General features: G+C 38.5%; 1 protein-coding gene across 3 annotated transcripts in view; it reads right to left on the bottom strand.

The window, feature by feature from the left end:
• Positions 1-23,051, bottom strand: part of pacrg (PARK2 co-regulated) — a 140,277-nt gene that overhangs the window by 19,283 nt on the left and 97,943 nt on the right. The window lies entirely within an intron of this gene.

The following is a 23,051-nucleotide window of genomic DNA, read 5'->3' as shown; positions in this document are numbered from 1 at the left end:
AGGTTTGATGATAGTGACAGCCAATATTGATGGTTTTTACACAGAAGAAGGATTTTGTGGTTTCTTTTGAGCCACAACAAATAGACACTATCATTGTTCCTTTGTGATTAGACTACTTAAAGCTAATAGCATCTAGATGAAAAAATGATAATTTGTAATAAAGGTTCAGACTGATTACAGCTGTGTCTAAACATCTGGGTTTCTCTCTACAGTAGAGATTAAATTAATATGGTTCACAATCTTCTAATATTTCGATAACTCAGCAGTCTAGCTTCAGGATTTTCAGTGTTTCACAGCCGAACATCTCAGGATTTTAGTGTTTTAAACGCTTGGCCTTGAATGGATGAACTAAAAAAATGCATCAAAATACATAGTTAATCGATCCCCTGTTTGTAATGATCTCTGGCCTTTTATTAACATCATCACATTTTTTAAAACACAATATATTTTCAGAGAAAAAGAATTTGACTCCTTTGCCCAAGAGAGAGGGACAGCATAGAGTCGATTAGTCACTTTTGGTGAAGATCATTTATATTAATAACAGGTGGGACTGCGCCTGCAGCTGCGCCTCAGCTCATGTCCCTGTGATGAATGCTTTATTGGTTGGTGTCCAATCTTTCTTGAATATTCATTATTAGTATACACACAGTGTATATCGATTTTATGCAGTCATGGGTTTCATTCCTTATGGCATTTCCTTCTAATCTATACAGAGGGGCACAGAAATAATTCAGTGCTAAGAGAAGTTAACATAGTTATGTACACATGAGCATAATATGTTGCTGTGAGGCCTTTTAGAAGCAACACACTGGGGTGAAAACAGCGGCAGTCGAAACATCAATATACAAACTTGTTTCAGTCTGCATCCACTTCAGTCTGTGAAATTACTACACAGCCCAGGGGCCTCCTTCAGCGGCATCCTGCAGAGGCGCAGCTGGGTATGGGCGGGCGTTGGAAGGAGGCAGATGCACTGTGCAAAGCAAGAGTAGGAGGTGGAGAGAAGCCAGTCCAAAGTTATGAAATGTGCCCCCTGAATAATCAACGCCCAAATCAATTTGTTCAATGTCCAAGAGAAGCGGGTGGACTACAGAGGAATGTGTTGAGTGGGCAGTAGCTCAGCGCATCCAAGTCCATATCTCAGCCGAACACACAACAGCCACAGAGACTGCCTGAGTGTGGAAAGAGTTGGCCAGGAGGGATGGGACTGAGGAGAGGGACACACTCACAAACACATACAGCTCTGTGTAATTCTTCTTTTTCTTCTTTTTCATTTTTCTTAGTTTTTGATAGATTCTGCTATGCAGAGAAATTTCCATATTTCCTGAATCAAGGAGTGCTTCCAACTTCCTTCAGCCCTCATGCATTTTTACTTGTTTTACTCTACAATATGAAATTATGTCCAAACTATAAAAACAGCCAACGAAAGCATATTATAGCAAGCCTGGCTCGGTCTGTAAGTATAATGAAACACAAATAGCACCCCCTCACCCAACATGTTTATTACATTACAATCATTGTTTTATTTGGCTTCCTAAAAAAATAAAATGTAAAAAGAAACCACATTATATCTCAGTTTTTTACAGTAAAGTAAAAGAAAAACCAAACATAACATGTCATTGATACACAAAATGGCACTGGTTTTATCTTGTAAATCTCTCTAAATGATAAATTATATCTTTAACTTGCTGTTTGTCTCATCCTATGACTCTTCATGCTTTTTTCTACACACATTATGATAGCAGAGCTTCACTTTCCAGAATAGGAGTGAGGCTTATAGAGATCTAGCCCAGTACAAGTGTAGAAAAGGCCTGCGGGCAGCAGCTGGCCAACTGCGCACTGCTCAATAAAAGCAGTGATTTTATGACCCCACCTCTTGGCGTTTTGGTTATAATACTCTTCCTTTTTCCGTCTCCTCTTTTCACTGTTCCTTTTGTCTCAAAAAGATTTTCCTTTACTTGTATTTGAATTCTTTTCCTGTTTCATCTCCTGGACGGCTGCGCCTGTCTACTGTCTGCTTTTTCATTTGTTTTTCCTACAACACTGGAAAGAGTGTTAGCCTAACGTGGGTGGAGGACAGATGCTGCCCTAACCAGATTTCTTATGCTGACAAATTAATTTCCCTATAAATTAAATGAAGGAACCTTGATAATTCCCTAGGAAATTGAAGATGGTTTAAAGAATAAAATAAAAAGCAACAATATTGTCTACAACATAAAAATCTAATTACCAGCAGGGAGGCTTATAAATTTCAGAAAAATAAAGCCAAGTAGCAAGTATATTACAAAGAACTGAGTAATAAAACAGTAATGTGACACAGAGGTTGTAACTACGGTGAATTTGGACCTGACAAAGATTCAGAAAATGGAAGAAAAGAAGACAGAAACAAAACCAGTCTTATCCATTTCAGGCTGTGCCATTTTCCTACAGGCAATGGCAAGGCAAAGGTAAAAGACAATAATAAAAGCGTGGGAGAGGGCGGGTGAAAAGGCAGAGGATGGGGAAGGCGAGGAGAAAATAAACAGGGGCCAGACGAGACCAAAAAAAAAAAAAAAATGATGATAGAGAAGAGAAGAGTGTGAGTGGCAGGCGACGGCATAAGGCTGTCTGGGCTCAGACTGTTCAGATCCACTGACATTTACAGAGTGGCCGATCGCTCTTTGCCATCCTCCCCTTGAAAAGTTCAAACGCACAAAGATCCACAGAGGAAATGCTGCGCCATGTGGATTAACAAACTCTCTCACATCTCTCTGCAGGCCTCCTCTCCATCTATATGTGCTGCAGCTGTCACTCTGTAGGTTTGTGTGTGAGTCTGGTTTCATGTCTGTCTTCCACCTGTGTCTGCATTTTCAACGAGGACGGATGGCAGTGTGGATTATAAAAAACATAGTAAAAATTTCTTTGAGTGTGTTTGTGTGTGTAGTGGTCTGCCTCAGCTTGGACAGACAGGTAGGTGCAAGAACACAAGGTGGCAAAAGTTTTCAGTGCAGGGCCTCATTAAAGCTGAGAAAAAACTTTTGGCTCAGCAGTAGAACTCCTCACCACCACATAAATGCCATGTAGCCCTCACCTCTGTTCTTTACAGACACACACACATAATGTTTGTGGATACACCTCCTCGTCAATTAGTTGGGAAAAAATTCACATCTTCTGTCTGTACACTACAGAAAGAACCCAATCAGTTTTTTTTTCTTTGTAATGAAACAGCAAATCCCTGTCCGGTTACTTTGCCACATAACTGTTAGATCATTGTAACTGCTGCGATGGACTGGTGACCTGTCCTGGGTGTACCCTTCCTCTCACCTGCTAAATGATGGGATAGGCTCCAGCTTACCTGTGAGCCTTAATGGACGAAGCGGTATAGATAATGGATGAATGGATCATTGTAATTGTGTGTAAAAACAAGGATTGCAATGCTAGAGAGGCAGATGGTACGCAAAGATGGTATGGAGTCAGATCCGTGGTATTCCAATAAAATGAAGCACATTGTGCTTCAAGATTAAAATGACTCTAATTCTGACTTTTTTATAGTAACATGTATGAAGACAATATCCTATATAATATATTGAAGCTAAGTTTTGTATTTTAGTACTACAGCTATATTTTTGGCAGGTTTAGACCAAAGGACGTACTTCTTCAAGTTGATTTCTCTTTACTGACTTTGTATTGAATGAAGATGCTGTCTTGTAAGTTGAAACTGAAATGAAAAAAAAGCCTAAAAGCTCCAACAGTGCGTGGTAACATACATGACCCACAAAGTGAAACACTTGCCAACTGTAAACCAGAGCAACGAAAGATAGAAAATTAAGCAAATAAAATTGTTCTAACTAAAAATAAAAAGAATCACAGTTGCCTGAGTTCACACTTTGACTAAAACTAGTTTAAAGTTCTGTTCCTAAAAGTTATTGAACTAGTTCATGTTCATAGTTCACCACATGAAACTCCGAAGTAAGTTCAGTCCCAAAATGAACTGGTTTACATTTATTTCTCACTTTTTATAACAATCACCTTTTCCTCACTCCGTCATGATCACAAGTAAAAATGCTTTAAAAAATAAAATTAAAATCAAATAGAAAAATAAAAAATAAAATAGGAAAACAGCTAAATGCCACCTAAAAGAGATCAGAATAGCATCTTTATAGCAAAATCAGATGTGGCAGGACGGCCGCAGATAAAATTATGTTTACAAGTAATGACAGGTGTGTGAGAATGTGCAGCTGTGTGTCCAAATTCAAAAGGTCAAGTAACATTACAGGTGGGTCAGTGCATGTTTTGGTCATTGAAATTTCTGTTTAGAAGTGAGTTTAACAAAAAACAAGCAAACAAAAAAAAAGAACAAACAAACAAACAAACAAACAAAAACTAAAGTATGTTTTGTTTTTCTTTTTTACTGTTAAAATTGAACAAAAAATTGAAAATGGCTTGATTTTGGTTTAATAGATTGCATAGCAAAAAAACTAAATCACTACAATACACACACAAAACATCTTACTTTCAGACTGGAAGTGATGGTTTACGTGGGCAAATGATGAAAAGGCTCTGGGAGGGATATGCATGGATAACAGGTTCAGGACCAAGACAGTACAGCGCTTTTTATCTGATCCGACCCTAAACTGTGGAGCTTGACACACTGCAATCCACTGACTGGTTAAAAGTTTCATCTCTTCTTGACGACAGTGAGCTAAGAACAAAGCGAGAAGAGCTTCACATTTAAATAAAGAGTGGAGTTCTTCTTTAAAACTGCATGCCAAAAAGAAAGAACACAAACTGCTGGATGACCGCCATTTTCCTCCATTGTTTCTGTGTCTCATTCTTCTTTGTTATAATTCAAGAACGGCGTTGCATCGCTATGACATCATTACGTAGCTGCCGCGTCTATTGTTATCTGGCTTATACCCTGCCTATGTAAGGGTACTGTTGGCTGTGTAAAGCCAACAGAAGTCAGATTTTACCAAACCAGACTGCACCAACACCGTCCCGTACCATCTGAGTTGAACCCCTTGGTGGAAACGGGTTTTTGGTTTGAGGAGGGCAAAGTGCCAAATGTTAGCTAACCATTTTATGAAATGATTCTTCAAGTCCTTTTATCTGCAGAAATTTCTGCACTGATATGGCATGACAGTGTGAGGACAAGAGGTGAAATCATATTGTAGAACACAATATGAAAATATAATAAAAACAGGATTTTTCTTTTTGCACATTTATTTTAGTGATTTTACTTTTTTTTCTGCAGACTTTAAAACCAAAATCGAGCACTTTAAATTTTTTTCTTATTTTCATTTTAACAGTTAAAAGGTAAAATGCCTCACATTTCATTTTAAGCTTTTTTATTTGAAACCTGGTGGTCTCCTCTTGAATCTTGCAATGTCTTCTGAAATTTCCTTTTTGTATTGGCACAAAACTTTTAGTCAGTTTCGTAATGTCGTCTGCTGTGGGACTGTAGCAAACTATGTCTTTACATCTCTGTGACATACAGGATTTTTACGTAAATGGCACAGAAATCATTGCAAGGTCCGTGGCTTCCATTGGAAAGGGCATTTGCTGAGATGCATTCAGGCACAACAGCATGACAGATTAAAAAATGGGATAGAAAGAATGGGACTGCATAAAATAATGAAATCCTTCATAGCTTGGTATCCTTAATGTCGAAGCCTTGGGAAGCATGGGTACTGCATGGGTAAGTGGTAAAAGCACGAGAATTCTAACTTTTTCCACAAAATCATTTCAAGAATCAAATAAGACGGAAGCCATGAATTTGTCTTGTCGAGACAACTCTAGAGTCATTTTAAAGCCTTTACTGATTATCTCTCAGGCTATGGTGTTTGAACTTTCTTCTTTTCTCGTCTCTACCACCCTGCATACACCCCAGAGCGTATCCGTCAGCACAGATGATAGTCGGCCTGCCCTCTTCATCACCTCTTAATCAGACTGCTGGCACTGACTGGCCGGAATTGGATCAACCTTTGCGACCCCTGCTGCTGCTTTGCTTCCAGAGGTCGGCCTCACATATCTGCACTCTCTCTGAGGCAGCGGCAAGCGCTCTTAAAATAAATCCTTTTTCTCTCTCTTCCTTCGTCTTTGTTTTTATCACCCGTAGGCTGGGTGCATTAACCTCTCACAGCTCAGACTTGAGTTGCTGGAGTTTTTCTCTCCTCATTCTGAACAATGCCTGAAATTTGCATAATATCATATTAGAGTCTTGACCAAATTGTGTGTGTGTATGTGTTAGTCAATATTTCCAAGACTTATATTCATGGCAAATGATTAACAAACAAGCTGGTCTTTTGATCACAGGTACAGCAGGCATGCAAGCATTGGTTCCCTTGATTGGATTCGATTGCAGGGCAGCTGCAGTATAAACAACACTGATTGCACATTGTTTACAAAAACTCTTACTTTGTGGCCAAGATTCGGGTCTGTGTCTCGCTCCAAGGGCTGGAAAACAATAAAACCATATATGAAATAAATAAACCCAACTGCTGTGAAGTTTTACAAAAATGATTGCTTGTTTTCATATAAAAAAAAGAAGTTTTTTTAAAAAAAAAAAAGTTATTTAGGTGGACAAAATCCTTTGACTCAGTTCCCAATAATGTGTTCAATACTTCCAGATAATGACTTGTGTATCACTGTAGATTTACGCCCACAAACAGTTATTTTAAATTCTCGTTTGGTTTTGCTGAAATTTTCTGGTTAGATTATAAAACTTTACGTTACATGGGTTAGATTCGTAAGCTATATACTGTATGCACAAGGAAAATTGGACTTAAGTGATAAAATAGTTCCCAAAAAAATAAATAAATAAATAAAAATTTAATGAAATGATTTGATATTACTATTCTATTTAACTAAACAAGATAAAGCATGGACATTAAAAAAGAAAAGAAAAATCTCCTGGCTGGGGGACTGTTTGCAAAGTATTTGACATGGATATGTTCATGATGTGGGACTTTGGAAATTGGTTGCCTACAAATACACGCGGGGCTTGTCACTGACATAATGCCTGCTCCAACTCTTACTTTATCCTTAAACATTGCAACAAAATGTCTCCCACTAACTAATAAACCGAACTCTTTACCTAAGACTGTGTCCTGACCCTCAAAAAGTAACTGAAGTTGGAGATAAGCTCTTACTATGGCCACATGTATGTATCTGCTTGTTTAGACCATTCTCAGCTTTCATGATTGATCACGTGACCTTGACCATGTGAAATGACCTGGGCGACATTCGTGGGCGGCAAAAAGATAATAACAGTAGGTGCTACCGCTAGCTTATTGTGTAAAAAAAAAAAAATAAAGATACACCTGTGCTGTGCCTCTGGATGTTCTAATCGACATCCCAAAATAGGATTTGAATTTACAGACTGCCTGCTGACCCTGAACGACGGACTAAATGTGATGCTGCCATCAAACGCGATAACTGGAAACCATCAGAGAGCTCTCAGCTATGTAGCCAGCACTTAGTTGGTGGAAAGTTTATTGAAAATTTTGTTTTGTATGCTTTCCAAGTCTACTTATGGTGGGCTGTTCTATTCTTGAATATATTTATGTATGAAAAATTATGGCAATACATTACTAAAATGCAGCAAATTGCAGTACTTTAAGGTTATTGCTCCGCGGGACCAGACACTTTACGTTAGTCTGTTGTCAACGGATATGTAATTGAGACTAATTTTGTCCTCCCTTATGTAAAAGTGCAACAAGCCGTTGTACCCAGACTATGTCCCTTCCATCTTTGTGTTTGTCTGTACTCTTGAGAAAAGAAGGAAAAGGGTGATCTGGAAAAGTTTGAAAGATGACAGCAAGTAAAATAAGAACGTGTATAAATTATATTAAAGTTTTTAAAAATGGTCTTGCTCATTGGTTTAATTCTTCAACAAATATTGTTGTTCATTCAACAAGAAATGAAAACTAAAACGCCGTATATGTTTAATTGGGAGGGCAGTCAAAAAATAATTTCATACGTAAGTCACGTTTTATGTGAAGCAGTAAATAAACAAAACATTAGATGATTAATCGACTATCAGAACAGTCATTAGTTGCAGCCCTAGTGGTCTGAGTAAATGAAACAGTTTTTTAATAGCAATGTTTTCTCACAGTAACTGTTAGTAACGTTAACTTCTCAATATATCATCGAGACATCCCTAATTTTTACATCGCATGAACGTTATCTGCATCTACTGTTTTCTTACTCAGCTTTGACATGAAGAGGAAACTCTTTGTTTGGGACACTTTCCACAGCAGAAGGTCTGATACCCATCCTGCCACGAAATATTTATAATCCTCTAATCTGACTTTTATGCTTTCAATTCTGCCCCTTTGGAGTGAGACTGTTGATTGACTAGGTAGTTGTAAATGTAAGATAAATCAGGTAGCAATATCTCCGTCAGTTGGATGTTTTAACCAGGAATTTGGAAAATCATACAGATTGTTTTTTTTTTTCAAAATATCTCTGTCTGACCTGACCACATAAGTGCGGAACTGGTTTGGGAAGTGTTAAGTCTGCTAGAGCCATCCCTGATGAGAAAAAGTTAATAGTCATTATAGTGGGAGCGGGTCCCAGCTAGCTTTTTGCCACCCAACATGGCGGCGTAAACAAATATCACAAGTCCATATCACAGGAGAACAGGTGCTGGTAGTCAGTTTATTTTCTTTTGTTTCCCCTCCCTAATTTCTATGTTTAAAAACAACTCATTGCACTCATTGCAGTCTGGGAGGATCTTGTTCGATGAACACCCACTTTCAGTCCAAAATTTGTGACTCCTCATCTTGTAAATATACACACACACATACATTAATATAAAAGAGAAGCTGTATGTGAGGATTTAACATTCTTAACCAATTACCATTTGTGCACTTACCAAATGCAAGCCTTGCAAGCCTTTGAATCTACCCACTGTATGAAGCTTGGCTAACAATGGATGAGGTAATATGATGAACTGTTCTAAAAGTTTTAAAACAGTTGAGCTTACATAGCTACTACGCATATGTGTTGACCTGAAATGACAATAAATTCAGACAAGCAAACACTAAAGGCACTTGATTAGTGATTGGTTGAGAAAAATAAAACTTCCTGTCACATAAAAATCAATAAGAGTGGAAGCAACGTCAGAAAGATGGTGATGATAATGATGCTACAGCCCCATCTGTAACTACAGCTGCTATACTTCGATGCAAAGATCCTGCAGTAAAAGGGGTCAAAGTCACAGCCAGCTTTTCAAACAGACCCTTACCGTACTTGTATGATGAACTGAAGCATGTGTGTGTCTGCAGTAAGTGCCCAAAGTTGGCATTAGTTAACACAGACAGACACAAAAACTATTTATTAGCCTAAAGCCAGCAACAATACGTGTTTACCAACTAACACATATAGACACGAGTCACATAAAGATCTGCTTTCCTGACTTCAATTTTAGGGCCACATCCAATATGTTGCCTGATGCTTTGCTCCTAAATCATTCGCCTCAGGTATGTAAGCTCTTCATTAAAGCTGTGGCAATCAGAGGGGAAAAAGTATGGCTCCTCGTAAAGAGAATAGATTACTTCCCCATCTTTCACGGAAAGCTGTTTGCAAGAGTAGACACTCTCCTCCATTTTCATTAGTGGCCTGACTACTATATATTCTCCATATAATTGAGGTTGAAACCCTCTGCACTGTAATGGGTCTTTCCATAACAGTCTTTTAAAAGTGAAAGCCTGCCATCCTTGGGTGATACAGGCTTGAGTTGGGTAAGGTGTGTGTGCTGTGCCGTGTGTGTGTGTGTGTTGCTATCAGTGAATCATTTCTTCTCATCTTATCCTCAAACCACTTTTCAAAGACAGCTTTGAATAAACAAAGGCATGTTCTGACTTTCTTAGAACTGAAATCATAAAAGAAAAAAACACTCTAATTCACAAGCAAAACCCAGCGAGATGTTTACTAATCTAAAAGTGCTTTTCTTTGTCATATACAGTTGTGCATTTCAATTGATGCAATTTGGCAAATAAGCCTAAGCATCTGAAATCTGTTATTGCATGCACGTTCAAGTATACGAGTTTAAAAATCTCCCAATCACAGTTTTATTGAATACTTTGATGTGGCTTTTATGTTTCATCCTTTCATGATATTTTATATTTACTGCTGTTTTATGATAAGATGTTTGTGCAAGAAGGAGATTATAATGTTTATGACAATTTTATGAACTACAAACCACTTTATAGACCTAACAGTAAGCAATAAAAGCAAAGCTTTAAATTTTTAGAAAGCATGAACTTTGATAAATTTACTTAATAAACTTGCTTCATTTTCTCTCTAAGTAGAATGCTGAGGTATATGAATACACACGCCCAGGTTGCACATAGACTAGTCTTTTATATACTGCAGTTCAACACAGTAAAATTTTGCAGATCTCAAACTGTGGAACTCAAAAAGGATACGTGCAACATTTCCCTATCATTTTAACTTTCCCTGCATTCTTCAATCAGAGTACATCTGAGAGGGTGACATCTGAGGGAGACTTAAGCTGATAAAAGGTAGCTATCAGATTTATACTTCAAGAGAAGTCAAGATGGTCAGTGTTAAATTTAAGCTAAAACAGCTGAGAAAATATAACATTTTAAGTCTGTCAAAAAGCAGCGATTTCAGATTAGACTGTCTTCAGGGTCGCCGACTCCATATCATGATGCGGCTTCATTATCCTCTACAGATGGACACAAACATAGAGGAGACTCTGTAACAAAGCATAATAATTCTCAACATCCATCAAAAAAGATGAAAGTCATATAACCCCCTCCTCATACTAATCTGGCTTCATCATCCAAACCTTTGAAAATAAGTCCCTGTAACAAAAGTATCCCCATGCATCCTTTAATTGTAGCCTGTTAGTCCAGCTTGCACAATCAAATCTGCTTACAGCATGGACAACTTAGCTTCACAAAGTTAGCTTAGGTGATTTGTGGCTGCGTATAAATTGGAAGTTGCCGTCTGAGTCAAAGCAGAGTCATAAATAGTAGAGGAGAGGACGACAGCACCCTGCCAGATTCGAGGGGAATTGATGGAGCCCCACATCCTCACGTAGATGAGCAACGCTTTCTTAATAACTGTCTCGTCAAAACACATCACTCTGCTCGCTCCCCAAGCCAAAGTGTAAAATGCCAAAGCAAGGAGTCTACGGGGAGAACAGGGCTACAGGCAGAAAGCAGAAGCTGTTTTATTTAAAATCATTTGCTGGGTTATGTTGAGTGTTAAATCTCTAAACTTTCCAGCTAGAACAACCTGCAGACTGAACTGTATTAAGTTTAGCTGATCTCAGTTTTGCCTGCTATATCTATACCTGATTGTTTACATAAGAATGTCAGCCATATTTTGGCTGACATGCCAGAATAAGCAACTCAGAGTATATTACCTCAAATCAAATGAAAAGAAAAAAAATTAAGCTGAGCAAGTTTTGCTGTGATAGCTTGTTGTACTGCTTCCGCCCACTGATCTGTTCTGTGTGACAGAGTTTCACCCTGAAACAGGCTCCTCCACAAACTAACATATCGAGTATGCATGAGAGAGACAGTGAACCACGCTGATTCATGCTTTATTTATTTCATTCCATTGCCATTGCATTGTACTAATCATCTTGAAAATTAATTTTATTTCTCTTTGAAAGGATGGACTTGGATCATTACGATTTTATCTCATTACATCATTGCCATAAAAGGGTCTTAAAATAATAATGACTTCATTTAAAGCAATTATTTTCAAGGCAATGTGTTGTCAACAAAAGCACTAAACCACATTTTATTGTTAAATTACCTCAACTTTTATCCCCATGGACTTATGTCAGTAAGTTTGTTTCTATTTTCCTAAACTCTAAAATCTATATAATTCAAACAATCTTTGCTAAAGATCTGAAGAGCATATCGTAAACATAGTACACACTAATTTATAAAAGAAGAAGTGTACTTCAGCAGTGCTCACATACACACCAGGTACTGTCAAAAATAGTGGCCCATCTCCCTTGTACTTTGTTTAGTCCTGCTATGGAAACAGAGGGTCAGTGAAAAGAACATCCTAAATTTATTTGTTTAATGGGAAGGTTTGTGAAGAGGAAGCAGAGCTCTAGTTAGATCAGCCATCAGCTTTAAATCAGCATAAGATTAAGAAGAAGGTGAAGATACAGCTAAGAGGGAAAATTTCTTGTTGAAGCTTAAAAAAATTGAAGAGGTAATATATATATATATATATATATATATATATATGAAGTGAGCAGATATGTTTCTTTTTCTCTGCTGCAAATTAAACAAATCTCCTGCACACTTTAACACTTTTCTCTGTGCCATTTACACACTACAAAGAATAATAGATTGAAGAAAACCAGGAATATCAGCTCAAACCACCTTAAAAGGACCGTCTTATGCAGAAGTAAGTCTGACGTGCCTTCATGTTTCCACTTCATTAAGTAAACAGGCCTACAATCAGTTATTGAAACAGATGGAATGAACAAATGATTAGAAGGTGGTCCCTCTAAAGCAATACAACATTTTCTTCTCTGGTAAGTCAAATATGTATTTCTCAGTATGAATCGTGACTAACCTCCCATTTCTACACATGGAGGCAGAAACAGCACCATCACTTTTGCTCAGGATGAAGCTGACCTGTTACCAATACATGTGGAATGCTGACTCAGACCAGGGTCCCCCAGGTCATTCTCATTCCTGGGTCAGATCATGTCTATGTTTGCTTAAATTAATGTGCATGTGTGAATCTATCTTGCTCTAGTCTGTGTATCTATAAAGTATGAGCTGGGAGTGTGTGTAGTATTGTGTGTATGAGGTCCCTAGTTTGAATGTGCTTGTACTGTGATGTGATAATGCATCAACATCTGACATCTGTGTCATATATGCGTGAGTGTCTGTGTCTGGTTGTGTGTTGGTAACTGCACAGCCAAGCCCTCCAGGGGACCATCAATGTGTGAGTGTTTGAGAGAATAATAAATTTGAGTGGGGCGGGGAGAAGAGAGGCTGCGACCACCAATCGATCCCTCTGCTGTTTCTTAAATTAAGAGGGAGGGATGAGTGTTAGAGACAGACAGTGAGAAAGACAGACAGAGACAGAGAGACTCGGGGTGCTGATGTAGGTGGTGGCAGATGTCAGTCTGGAAAGGGGTTAAACCTTTGCACCAGCATAGCATGAGATACACTGTGAGACAGGAAGAGAGAGAGAGAGAGAGAGAGAGAGAGAGAGAGAGAGAGAGAGAGAGAGAGAGAGAGAGAGAGAGAGAGAGAGATAAAGATAAGGTAGCAGAGAAGGAGTAAAATGAATCGAGTGAAAGACAGCCAAACACTCTGTCCAATTAAGTGCCATCCTAGTAGAGGCAGCTGTCCCCATCCTCTCCTGCCAGGGCTGCACAGCCTCAGCTTCCAAGGACATATTTCTTAACGTATTGTGCACATTTATTATATTTTTATACTCATGTGCATGGCTGCACAAATTCATCAGAGCTTAAAAAACACACAGGTAGCGACTTCTGAGACACATAAATAGACATTCACAAACACACATCTATAATCGTACGCATCTCCTGAGGTGCTCAGCCTGTGGAAACCCTAGGGACAAAGTGGTGCCAAAGATGGCTGGCGCCAGCAGCTTCTGGTCCCTGGGTGTTGATATGTGCCAGAGGCTAACCCAGTCATCTCTGCTCTTCCCACCCACCAGCTGCTGAGGGGAGACGTACACAGTGGCTTGGAGTATCACATTATGTCTCCATACAAAAGAAGACTTTAGCATACATTAGTAGGGATGCAGTTATCCAACTTTTCAGTCCTGTTACCGATCCCTGGGCCCTGGGCTCATCTAAGGGAGTGATGATTCTCTAAGTCCAAAAGCTTCACATATCCAATAAAAATAAGAAAAAACTGTTGGGTTTTCATATGAATGTCAAGTAAACCCAAGAGACACCTTTGAAATATTGTCAAATATTAAAAGTAAATTAGGCACTTTTCCATGATCTGTTATCTGTTCTGAACTAAAAAAAAACAAACAAACAAACAAAAAACAAGGTATAAATGGGTTGCTCAAGCAAAAGTGTAAAGGAGATATAAGCTAAATCAATTGGCTTTGTGCAAACTTTAATGGAAAGGTTACTCTAATTTTATGCCCACTGAGAGGTCCTCCTGTTGGGTCTTGTTGGGTTGAGGTCTGGGCAAACAAAATGACATTTAAACACACACTCACTAACATCGATTCGTTATGTTTAGGAAATATATATATATATATATTGGAGTCTAATAATGGCAACGCAATCAACAATGCAAGAGAAAAAGACATTATAAGATGCTCCATATTGTTACCCAATCAGGACTGGCAGATTGCAGGGTTCTCATCCTGCTTACAGTCAAGACTGTTGCATGTAGCTCCACACTGACCAACCCCCCCACCCCCCAGCTCCTCAGAATATCAAGCATTTCAGAAATTCATTCAGAGTCTGGGATATATCAGAGATAAAATTATGTCTTTGAAGTGTTCACAGCAATTGATATTTGCCAGTCAAACTGTCAATTTGCCTCAGATCTGGACCGTTTGTAATGCAACCTTAAAATTGGAATCATCTTGCAGTTTGAATTTTAGCTTTACAGCAACATAAGTTTTCAAAACTGAGGATGTTACTTTTATTTTTCAAATTTTGCCATTTCCATTAGTTTTTATGGATGTTAAAATGTATATAAAACAGTCTAGATGGAAACACAAATACTAAGATCAGGTTAATTAACTTATCACAACAAATTTTTCTCAACTCCTACTCTTCCACCTATATTTAACCAAATGTTTTTATAAAACAGTCTCTTAATTAGAAAAAGAGGCTTAGCAGATGCTCCATTAAATTTTAGCATTTCACAACAGAGCTCTGCTAACATCCTCCTCACAGTGTGCATCATGTCTGTATGTTTATGGCATTTCCTGACTTGTACAGCATCTCTTCTGTAACATGTTTCCTCTGCAGCTCTATGAGACACTCAGCGAGTGCTGAGTAATGATGGGAGAATGAGGGAAGTGAGAGAAGCAACATCTGTGTATAGGATTGTTGATGTCTGTATTGCAGATTTAGTGTCTGTATAAAATCTGTATTGGCTAATATGGAGTACTGATTAACAGCCAGCACTGACTTGTTAAGACGTATTCCTCACTGTGAGGAAGAGTGGAAAAAATATGTAACCCGACACCCAGCTTTTATTAAATGTCTTCTTTTATGATTTTGTCAGTTTAGATTTAACAAATAAATACATTGAGTGTAAAAAAATGACTGAATTGTTATTTAAAACATTTCAGTATTGTATCAGTCCACCTGTACACAATATATAAAAGCACAAAGGTACACACACACACACACACACACACAAGTATCACTTTCCATATGCACACAAGTATTTGAGGGGGGTTGGAGGTGGCTCTCCAACTCTTAAAGAAGCCAAGTAAATGAATGAGGCCTCTGGCTCCTGTGGCTTCAGACTAAAGCAGGATGAGTCACTGAATGACCGTCTATGGCACTACAGTGGGATTACAGGGATGTTTCATATTGACACACAGGCAAATCGACATACATTAATAATTCCCTTTCACATTCTGCAGCAGAGTGAGAGGAAACAGCAAATGGATAGGAATAATAGAGGTCGAAGCAGACGGTCCCCTGCAAGGGCTTTTACCCCCCCTCATACAGCACATCCCATGCTCAAACACACAAGCACATTAATGCACACATTTGTAAACATGCAAGTGCGCACAGACACATAGATAGACCTGACACATGCACCGGGATGGGAACAAGTGATCCTTTGACTGCAGGCTCTGCAGTCTGAGCTACTAGAGAAAAACACTGCTAGAAATAAGATGGGCTCATATAAAAGGTTGAATGAGATATAGACGGAAAAACATGGAGGGGTGGGGGGCAGTGGAAGACTTAGAGAGTGAGAGTGTGGAAAGAGAACCAGTCAGGTTTTCAGCATGTGATAAAGGCACAGAGACCCTGCTATAAATTTTCTGGGACTGCTTTAGATATAATCTGGGTCTGGATGCAAACACACCACCCCGGCCTCAACAGGGTGCTGTGTGTGGAGTGTGTGTGTGTAAGTGAGTGTGTCTGTACGTGTGTGGGGGCGGCTGAAGGATTGGTTGCCAGGGAGATTCTGACATATCGGGCCCCACTCCCTGCTGCCCTCAGTTTAGCCTCGACAAGTGAGAGAAAACGCTCTGCGGCAGCCCGGCTAATTTACAATCTTTCTCTCTTGTTCCCTCCCACCTGTCTCTCCTTCTTTCTCCTGACATTGTCTTCCTTTGTTTGCATCAAAGTTGGATGATTGACTTTGATTTCTACTACTTATTGTGCAAGTCATAACAATTTTCTAAATCAGCTTTCTATCCCCTCCTGGACAGTCAAACAATTCCTTTTCATACCCACGTCTTCTCCCATTTCCCTAGTCTTGTTTTCTCTCCCTCATATTTTATTCTTTTTTCCCTTTTCAGCTCCCTTTCTGTTCCTCATAAGCATCTACCCATACTTTTCTAAATTCCCTTACTTTACTCTCCTTCTTAGGTTGGCTAATGTGGTAGGGACCTGTTGTTCTCATCTGGCGACAGCCAAACAGGGCCTGCTGTAATTAGTGTGGAATTCTAATGAGCTTATCAGGTCAAAAGCAGCTTAGTCCTCCAGGACCCTAGCAGGGTGGAAATTAGCCCCGCTCCCTCCCAGACAAAACACACAACATCATGCACATTACACTATAACACATTGTGCATACCGATGATACAAGCGTGATTCATTAAAAACACTTGCTGACAAATTCAGCCTCAACCTCTCCTCTCATAAAAGGATTAGCCCACTTTACATCAGTCAGTTAACAAAAACGCAAATTATTAATGTGAGTGGCAACAACAATAATAATAAAAAATAAAGGGAACAGTAGTGTTAGGCTGTCAATGTGCGCAGTCAACAAGTAGCTAGAAGAGTGAGTAAGTCATGGAGAGGGGAGTCTTGACAGAGTTAAACAAGCATAACACACATATGTGTGTGGTTATTTATATATATATATATATATATATATATATATATGTACATTATGTAGGAAAAAAACAAAAGAAACAAAGCAGCTTCTCCCCCCTCAGTCATGTTATTAAAAGGCGTGGCTGCCTTATTGGACTAAAATCCCCACATTTTTTCTCTGTTTCTCTTTGTCAGCATTATTCTGCAATGGACGAGTCCGACACCACCTACTGGAATCTTTATTAAATATCTCCACATTTAATTCTGGTTAAATTTGCAATAATATGCAGAAAGTGGAGAAGCAAAAGCAAGATATGTTTTGATTAAGCTTTGCAGCAGATGTACCAGTAGGATTATACTCCCAACTTTTCCAGCATTTGTCAGCCAAAGACATTTTTAATAGGATGCCTGCCCCCAAAAGAATGTAGCAGATTGCAAAGATGAAAAGGTTAATACTGTATGCAGAACATATTGTATGTAAGTGTGTAACGGTGGGAAAGCTGAAGAAAGTAAAGGATTATAGGAAACAGGAGGGTGGGAAAAATCTATTTCCTGTGTTTGGGGTTGTAGCACAGTCTTTCATCTGTTTTATTCCAGACTGGTTAACATCCAATCACTTACTCTAATATTTCTATGTGTGTGTGTGTGTGTGTGTGTGTGTGCATGCTTGAGTGTGTGTGTGTTTCCCCACCAGGAGAAAAATGGAATGCAGATACTCCTACACTCAAAATGTTAAGATCTTGAAAGCAGAACTGTGAAGCAATGCATCTGAGGCAGTAACTAATACTGCATTTTGCCCTTTGTTCCAACTGAAATGTAACATAACTCCCTGAAGCATAAAAAGCAAGTCACCAGGTACGCAACGCAGGAAACGATCAAAATGATATCATGCAGCCACAGGAAATATTGAAGTCTGCAAGGAGAAAACGTTAACCTACCTCTGTTAAAATAATATTAACACAAAGCCATCGTTTCTTTGTAGGAGAGTGGGACAAATACACTTAACTTTTTATGGTTCAGCAGCCTCAACATGGGGTTGAATTCTAAGGACATTAGAAATGTGAAGCGCACATTACATGATTTAAACTTCATCTCAGCCTGAAACATTACATTCTCACATGAAAAGCTGTCAGCAGTAAAGTCAGTTAAGTCAAGTCAGTGGGAAATTTTTTATCTGCGTGCCGTCATGGTGGTAGATAATTACATCAAGCATTCTTAAAGTGAAATTTACATATTGATCCTCTGCATTTTCTGATTTTAATACAAATTCTGACCTTAAGAGCCAGCGGAGCAAAGGAAAGGACAATTGAGAGCCAGAAAAACAAAATAAGGAGCGAGAGCAGCAGCCTTCCAAGGTGAGCGACACAGACACCTACAGACAGACCTCGGCCATGGACCCTGAGAGTTAATGAAGCAGTCCTTCCATATTATCCCTGCCTGCATTCACCACAGCACACAAGACAAGCAGATAATCTTCCTCTCTCGTTCATTTTCTCCTCTCCTCTCCTCTGAAAACTAATCCTACACTCAACCCATCCTTCACAACACACACTGTAAACCACACATGCCCCTGTTCCAGGCAAAGGCATAAATCTGCTCTTGTTTCCAGGTAATAAAGAACTTCTCGTATAGCAAGAGAAAAGTAGAAAGAGAAAGTGTGAGTGTGTGTGAAAGGTGGGGTGTCGCTGTGAGATGGGATGAACTGCTGTGGCAAAGAAACAGATTTATGAAGAGAGTAAAAACACATCCTGACTACTAAAGTGAATCTAAGATTCATGTTGCTATTGACAAATGACATAGCGAGCATGATGAGTGAATAGCGAACAGAAACTCAGTGTAATTCCAGGGGAACACAAGACTGTTTAAGAGGGAAACCAAACTGAATGGTCTGGAATTTGCTAATTAAATCAAATCAAGTACAAATAAATGAGGTTAAGAAACAGTTTCTACGTTTTCTTTAAAAGCCCTCAATCAGTTCTGCTAAATGTTAGTTACACAGGAAATAAAACCCAAAGAACTTCATTTAAGTAGTTAAACACACAAGTTGAGATCTGTTAAACTGACTCAGGTTATATTAACTTTTGAGCATCTTACCTTCCTATTGCTCTCCCCTGTACATTTCTTCAGTAGATCTCTGATAACACTTCCAATGATATCAATATTGTGTCATTCAAATGATTGTCACTTCTAATTTTTCTTTATTTTATCAACAAAAAAGTCCTGATTAATTACATTTCCTGTGAAACAACAACAGTCTTTTCTTAATTTATTTAATAAATGTATTTATTTAATAGCATTTGTTTTCTCTCTGACAGTAATACACTGCAATAAGAGGGTGACTTTGTAGCGTTGTGTTTGATTTATGTCTGCGCAGCACGCTTATGTGTCCATTTGGTTCCACTGGGGTTTGTTAATGAATAGCTTTGATTTCCTCTCTGGTAAGTGAACCTGTCTCCTCACCCTTTTCCAACACAAGGGTTGTATAATGTTGTACAAATCTGTCTTGATCACAGTCAAGCGAGCACAAAACAGCAGTCAATAGTAACATCCTGCAGTGATACAGCAAATTAAAAAGAAGTTTGAGTCTGTTTGTCTCTTCATCATTTTTCAGTTCTTTTCTAAGAGATATTTTGTAGTTTTTAAATCATACAGCCTCTGCATTGTAGAACTTGTCAGATTAGGAGTTTGTTAACACATGGGTAGTCAAAGAAAGTAGATTTACCAATGTAAAGTTTAATACTTGAGCTTCCTGATTTATTTTATTAAAAATTTTTTTTTTTTTCATGCAACCTACTTGATGGTCAGTTAGCGTCCAACAGATTTAAAGATAAAATAAAGCCAATTTACATTCCACCCCAGCAAAATCACATCTCTCATCTTGACAGCTGGCTGTCATTTCCCAGCCATGCGTGGAACACACCAGAGATTTCAGTCTTTAATGCAGCTAATGTCACGAAAAGAGAAACAGAGAGAAAAAGGGGGGCAGGGAGAGAGTCCAAGACAGAGATGACAGCGGAAGAGAGACAAAGGCGAGAGAAATCGACAATGATATTCTTGGACTGGATGTGAGGCGTTAAGTATGAGAGGCTGGGGGGGAGGAGGGAAATGTCACGGCCAATCTCTAATGAAGGGCCTTCCGGGAACTATAGTTAGATAAATTATTTAAAGGCTTTCATTTAAAAATGTCCAAAAAACTGTGCTGCGATGATTTGCGCAGGGGCTGGGGAAAGGTCAGCTGTGTGTTGGGAGTGCTTCATTAACCTCCCACCACCTCCCTACCTCAATTATTTCTGTCAAAGAGCACCTGGAGGGGAGGGGGAGAGAGATATGGAGGCAGCGTGGCTGCTGCGGTCGTGCTGATACCACTCTGCTGCTGGTGTGGCTGCCGATCAGGAGTCGAGAGCTAAAGGGGCTTCAACTACGTTCAGCTTATCTTGGAAGCTGGTGGAGGTCCATTCCAGGCGAAACGTTTAGGTGGTTTTAGCCTTGTAAAACCCCCCCCCCCCGGAGACGTGCAGGTAAAAAAAACTTGATGAACTCGAGAGTATGTGTACTTGGGCAACTGCATGTAGGAATGAAATAAAAAATAAAAAAAAGTTTGGAAGACTGGTGTCCAGGCCTCTGGAGTGTTACGTGCTTTGATCTTATAAAATGCTTTCAATAACTGCTTACCCCACAGAGCTGCAAGGAAGTTTTATCATGTGCCCAAACATGTGCACACATTCAAAGTTACTTCTTTCCCAGGTGCAGCAGTAGGATGAAAGTTTTGCTCCATCTCACTACATCACATGCATCCTTTCTCCTTCGGCTCTTTTACCATTCTAGATGTGAAAAAGCTTATCTTAAAAGTGATGTGCATCAGTGTGTGAGCAGGTGCAGTGGACAAAAAAAATTTGTCCCGAGGATGGTGGAGGATGGTAGGAAGGCTATCAGTGCATTGAGACTGAGACCAACCAATATAGAGTCTGATGTTTTTCCATCTGATAAAGTACTACTTATAAAGTACAAAAAGTTGGCCTAATGATGGCAACAGAAAAGATAATCAGTAAAAACTGTCATTAATAATATTGATACAAATTTTCATGTCCACGCAGTTTATCTAGTCAGGAGTTAACATTTATTATATTATTGAGAGTGAGAGGCGGTTGGTACTCAAAATAAAGAAAATCATTAGTAAAAGTCTAAATGTATTAAATATGAAAAGAGTGAAATCCAAGAATCAGGTTTAATTAATAAATAACCAAACAATGTCTGTCAACTCTCCATCTTCAAGATTGATTTTAAAGAAACAATCCTGCACCCAAAATCTACACAGTGTGTTTTTTGTGATTTTGTTTTTTTTAGTTTTATTGTCTTCTGTTCACCAGGGGGTAAGACGCACCGTGGTATGGTGGTCTTAATTTATTTGTATTTTGTGTAAAACACTGTATATTGGTGTAGAACTAGAGTCCTGTGGTTAAAAGTACTGTGTTCTGAAGGCAGCACTTCCACTTCAATCATCCCGAGAAGGCTCATTAAAGGGAAAATGTTAGTCAGTTGTGGAGTCACTAACAATTGTTAGTAATGCAAATGAAAGCCTAAATAAATCTTTTTTTTTTTAAAAAAAAGACATCTATCCCCCTCAGTAGCAGAAACCATCTAGGTCTGATAGAAAATATGCAGGGCAAAGAAAATCTAAAATGTTTAACAGATGTATCCACACATTTTCGTGAAAAATGAGTGTTGACTTAACTGCAAACATCTTATATTTTGCAAGAGAGTGCAAACAAATGTCACCTACCAGTGATGAGACCAGTCTATTAAAAGCTCACAATAACTCATCTTTGTTAAAAATGGGAACTATTAAATATATTTCCTTAAATATTTCAAGGGTAAAGATTATATTTTAAAACATTCTCTTTTCTACCCCTTGTGTTGGGAGTCTGATCCCGTCCCGGTGTGACAATAGCACTCTGTCAGGCCTCTAATGACTGATTTTGAGGTTAGGGGGCAGCTGTCGACTCCCCCGACCTTGTAAAGAGTAAGAAAGTACAAGACGGGGCTTGAATACATTTTTAAGCAAATGTGAACTGGTGCACGTGGCAAAAGAAATAACTTGTGACAAAAATAATTTCAGTGCACTACCAACATTTGTAAAACCTTAAATTTAATTAAATAAAATCTTATAAAAAATAAACACTGATATAATGTTGTGGTTTAGTTCAGTTTCTAAGGTGTCACGGACAAAATTCAATTACGATTCAGAACTGGCTTATTGCAAGTCAGCCTTTATGTGAACAAAAGTGCAATAACTTCTGACTTAAAAATATTTATCTGTAAGAAAATAGTTTGTCATTTACCAGTAGTATTCTTTTTTATACAGAAACAATTAAAATATTTATTGTAAATCTCAACTTAAATATTTATATAAAAAATCAAATATTTATGATGAAGAACGGCGAAAATTTAAGGATTTATTAGTTAAAACTTAACAAATCAGGATGAATTTCAAAGCTGTGTGAAGCTGCCTTCAGGGAACTATATCTGATGTGAATTTCAGCCATCAGGTGTGTTTTCCAGCTGGATGTGACCGTATAAGCCAGGGCAGCGGGCGGCAGTCTTGCGTATGCACATTTCCTTTTAAGTCTGGGTGTGGTATAGAGGTAAACATATCCTGTACTGGCTGCTGCTGGAAGGATTTTTTTTGCTAAATGTGTCGCTAGTCGCTTTAAAAAAAAAAAAAAAAAAAGAAAGAAAGTTGCTAGAGTGCTCTAAATACTCACTATATACTTAGTCAATACAGCAACAGAATCAGTGCAGGTTGCTGTCTTTTTCTGTACTTGCACAGGTGTATGTGCCGTCAATTTTATGAGCACAAACTTGCACATGCACTTGGTATTCCCAGCTCTGCAAGACAAATATATAAAAATGAAATGGAAAGGAAATGTGAGTCTTCTAAAAATCTCAAAAGTGAAACTACTAGGAACACATGGGTGTTCAAATACAGTAAAACATATCTACAACAAATTTGACAAAGCAAAGCAGCTTGAAGAAAAGCTGTCTGATGTAGTGATGG

The sequence above is a fragment of the Melanotaenia boesemani genome, chromosome 20 (genome assembly GCF_017639745.1).
Source record: "Melanotaenia boesemani isolate fMelBoe1 chromosome 20, fMelBoe1.pri, whole genome shotgun sequence".
NCBI classification, from domain to species: Eukaryota; Metazoa; Chordata; class Actinopteri; order Atheriniformes; family Melanotaeniidae; genus Melanotaenia; species Melanotaenia boesemani.
Note: the sequence above shows the minus strand (reverse complement) of the source record. Positions and strands in the feature narration are given on the sequence as shown.